Source organism: Chiloscyllium plagiosum, unplaced genomic scaffold, assembly GCF_037043375.1.
Source record: "Chiloscyllium plagiosum isolate Xiang-an unplaced genomic scaffold, Cpla_swu_hap1 HiC_scaffold_52, whole genome shotgun sequence".
In the NCBI taxonomy this organism is placed as follows: domain Eukaryota; kingdom Metazoa; phylum Chordata; class Chondrichthyes; order Orectolobiformes; family Hemiscylliidae; genus Chiloscyllium; species Chiloscyllium plagiosum.
Genome location: NW_028270190.1, coordinates 33570612 through 33575000, shown reverse-complemented (window position 1 = coordinate 33575000; position 4389 = coordinate 33570612). Strand labels below are relative to the sequence as shown.

General features: G+C 44.6%; 2 non-coding genes across 2 annotated transcripts; both read right to left on the bottom strand.

Annotated features, from left to right (window-relative positions):
• Positions 1 to 596: 596 nt before the first annotated feature.
• Positions 597 to 670, bottom strand: trnai-aau (transfer RNA isoleucine (anticodon AAU)). Its single transcript has one exon. It is a non-coding gene; the product is annotated as a tRNA-Ile (tRNA).
• Positions 671 to 2864: 2194 nt separating this feature from the next.
• On the bottom strand, positions 2865 to 2938 carry trnai-aau (transfer RNA isoleucine (anticodon AAU)). Its single transcript has one exon. It is a non-coding gene; the product is annotated as a tRNA-Ile (tRNA).
• Positions 2939 to 4389: the final 1451 nt, after the last annotated feature.

The window sequence follows — 4389 nt, the reverse complement described above, 5'->3', positions numbered from 1 at the left end:
TTCCGATTCCAGCACCCGCAGTAATTTCATTTTATTAATGGCTCTATGATATTGCTGGTGTCATGATAACTCCAGCTTCGATGCATGAGAGGTGTGCAAGCGAATGAATTCCCTCTGGAAGTCGCGTGACAAGTATTAACAGAGATCAAGGAAAATAACATGAACGAATCTTTGATTTGAATTGAAGCCTGAACTCTGGTTCTGCTCCGAGACTGTGCCAGGTCTGCGTAATACTGCATATATTTCATGCTTTGCATTTGTTTGTGAAAACAATTGAGACTGATTGATTTGCTGCAGACAACATCCAGCAGTCATCATGGGTACGGCGATCAAGTCGTGCGTCTATCCCTGTCAAATGTTTTATTGCGCAGGTGAGGCTTCCTGTTTCGTGGTTTGGTGGAGCACGTTGTTTGGAAAAATAGCAACGCAGCTGAGATCCGGCATGGGACCAGCGGGTTGATGTTCCATGACAGCGATGGTCGCCTTTCGAATGAATACACATCTCAACCGACCATGTGACAAGTTCTTGCAGACGGTGAAAGTAAAAGCCACGGCGAACACTGACACAGACCTGTTAACAACGGAAGGGACTCACATGGTCAGTGCGGGGATTGAACCCACGACCTTGGCGTTATTAGCACCACGCTCTAACCAGCTGAGCTAACCGACCAACGGAGTCACGCCGCGAAAGCAAATGCCTATATTCCCGGTGCTCACAACCACGGCGGCTGTTCATTTTCCGCATCATGTCGATCGCACGATCGTCTGAACTACTTCCTTTCGTTGCAATGATTTTCAACGAAAAAAAAGCATTTAGTTTTCCGAACGCGCCTACTCGACTTAACCATTTGCTCTGATATTCAAAATTAAGCACAATGTCCGGACGCATGCAATTTCAATCGCAATGCCACCAGCTCAGCTGCAGCTTGTCATGTTGACAAATATCGTCTGGAGAAACGTACCTTCAACGATCGCTCACTGTTCTACTGGATACTCACAGACTTTTGGAGTCAGGGTTATGTGCTGCTGATAAACTGCTACGAACCTTATGCCAAATGCATTTGAATTGTAATCGAACAGTGGGATTTTTTCTGCTCCCGAACGACGCAGTTGCTTTGGTGTCAGCAACAGCTCAGAAGCCAATTGCACGTTTTCCTCAATCACTTACGTTGCTCATGCAATCTTCGTTTGACAGCATATTTAGCAAGTTATCACGCCTTCCTGCAGCGTTCGTCAGTGACAGATCAGATGCTAAGATGATTGCTTCAGACAGCATGCCACATCCTACATTTGAAAATGGAACAGTTGCAAACGTTTCCAGGCTGAACACTCACTCACTATTTTGCCTGGCGCGTCAGAGGCTGGGAGCGGATCTTATGGAGGCTTTTCAATCATGAGGGGCATGTATCGGGTAAATAGATAAGTTTCTTTCGCTCAAGTGTGGCAGTGCAGAACCAGGTGTGGGAGGGCGAGAATTGAAAGGCAGTGATGGGCAATGGCTGCGCGCAGACGGTGGTGTGTTTGTGGAATAAGTTGCCAGACAAGCAGGTGATGGATGGTATAATTCCAATACTTTTAAGGAATCATAACGTGTACTTGAATAGGAAGAGTTTGGAGAGACATGGGTCAAGTGCATGCAATCGCGGTTGGATCAATTGAAGATATCTGTTTGGAATGGACGAGTTCGGCCGAAGACTGTGCTTTCAGTGCTGTCCATATCTAATGAGCTCTATGATAGTGCAGCTGAAATGATAAAAAAAGATAGATAAATTCAATGAAGAAAATTGTCTCAAGTTGTTGAATTCAAAAAACTTCAGGTAATGTTATTTCAATTATTTTATTTATCTTTTTTATTTGTGATTTTTTCATTGTTCTGTAACTCTTATTTCTTGATTGTCTCTCTTTCTCTCGCTCCCCACACCATCAATATCTTTTTCCTTTCCACTTCCCGCTTTGCTACCCTTCTCCCCTGTTTTCCATTTTGTCTCAGGTTCACCCACCCCCCACATATTTTGTCACAGAGCACTGGCTACAACCTGCGTCATTCACGGCTCCTAATCTCCCTTAGATCTCTCCATGCACTCTCATTATCACCTTTGCATCTGGAGCCCTGACTCACCATCTCTCAGCCTGGTGTAAACAGCTCCCTAATTCTCCCCCTTTTTTTATCTTTAACAAATGATCAGTTAGAATCGAAACGTCAGCTCTTTTCTCTCCTTGCAGATGATGCCAGAACTGCTGAGACTTTCCAGCATTCTCTCTTTTGGTTTCCGATTCCAGCACCCGCAGTAATTTCATTTTATTAATGGCTCTATGATATTGCTGGTGTCATGATAACTCCAGCTTCGATGCATGAGAGGTGTGCAAGCGAATGAATTCCCTCTGGAAGTCGCGTGACAAGTATTAACAGAGATCAAGGAAAATAACATGAACGAATCTTTGATTTGAATTGAAGCCTGAACTCTGGTTCTGCTCCGAGACTGTGCCAGGTCTGCGTAATACTGCATATATTTCATGCTTTGCATTTGTTTGTGAAAACAATTGAGACTGATTGATTTGCTGCAGACAACATCCAGCAGTCATCATGGGTACGGCGATCAAGTCGTGCGTCTATCCCTGTCAAATGTTTTATTGCGCAGGTGAGGCTTCCTGTTTCGTGGTTTGGTGGAGCACGTTGTTTGGAAAAATAGCAACGCAGCTGAGATCCGGCATGGGACCAGCGGGTTGATGTTCCATGACAGCGATGGTCGCCTTTCGAATGAATACACATCTCAACCGACCATGTGACAAGTTCTTGCAGACGGTGAAAGTAAAAGCCACGGCGAACACTGACACAGACCTGTTAACAACGGAAGCGACTCACATGGTCAGTGCGGGGATTGAACCCACGACCTTGGCGTTATTAGCACCACGCTCTAACCAGCTGAGCTAACCGACCAACGGAGTCACGCCGCGAAAGCAAATGCCTATATTCCCGGTGCTCACAACCACGGCGGCTGTTCATTTTCCGCATCATGTCGATCGCACGATCGTCTGAACTACTTCCTTTCGTTGCAATGATTTTCAACGAAAAAAAAGCATTTAGTTTTCCGAACGCGCCTACTCGACTTAACCATTTGCTCTGATATTCAAAATTAAGCACAATGTCCGGACGCATGCAATTTCAATCGCAATGCCACCAGCTCAGCTGCAGCTTGTCATGTTGACAAATATCGTCTGGAGAAACGTACCTTCAACGATCGCTCACTGTTCTACTGGATACTCACAGACTTTTGGAGTCAGGGTTATGTGCTGCTGATAAACTGCTACGAACCTTATGCCAAATGCATTTGAATTGTAATCGAACAGTGGGATTTTTTCTGCTCCCGAACGACGCAGTTGCTTTGGTGTCAGCAACAGCTCAGAAGCCAATTGCACGTTTTCCTCAATCACTCACGTTGCTCATGCAATCTTCGTTTGACAGCATATTTAGCAAGTTATCACGCCTTCCTGCAGCGTTCGTCAGTGACAGATCAGATGCTAAGATGATTGCTTCAGACAGCATGCTACATCCTACATTTGAAAATGGAACAGTTGCAAACGTTTCCAGGCTGAACACTCACTCACTATTTTGCCTGGCGCGTCAGAGGCTGGGAGCGGATCTTATGGAGGCTTTTCAATCATGAGGGGCATGTATCGGGTAAATAGATAAGTTTCTTTCGCTCCAGTGTGGCAGTGCAGAACTAGAGGATATAAACCAGGTGTGGGAGGGCGAGAATTGGAAAGGCAGTGATGGGCAATGGCTGCGTGCAGAGGGTGGTGTGTTTGTGGAATAAGTTGCCAGACAAGCAGGTGATGGATGGTATAATTCCAATACTTTTAAGGAATCATAACGTGTATTTGAATAGGAAGAGTTTGGAGAGACATGGGTCAAGTGCATGCAATCGCGGTTGGATCAATTGAAGATATCTGTTTGGAATGGACGAGTTCGGCCGAAGACTGTGCTTTCAGTGCTGTCCATATCTAATGAGCTCTATGATAGTGCAGCTGAAATGATAAAAAAAGATAGATAAATTCAATGAAGAAAATTGTCTCAAGTTGTTGAATTCAAAAAACTTCAGGTAATGTTATTTCAATTATTTTATTTATCTTTTTTATTTGTGATTTTTTCATTGTTCTGTAACTCTTATTTCTTGATTGTCTCTCTTTCTCTCGCTCCCCACACCATCAATATCTTTTTCCTTTCCACTTCCCGCTTTGCTACCCTTCTCCCCTATTTTCCATTTTGTCTCAGGTTCACCCACCCCCCACATATTTTGTCACATAGCACTGGCTACAACCTGCGTCATTCACGGCTCCTAATCTCCCTTAGATCTCTCCATGCACTCTCATTATCACCTTTGCATCTGG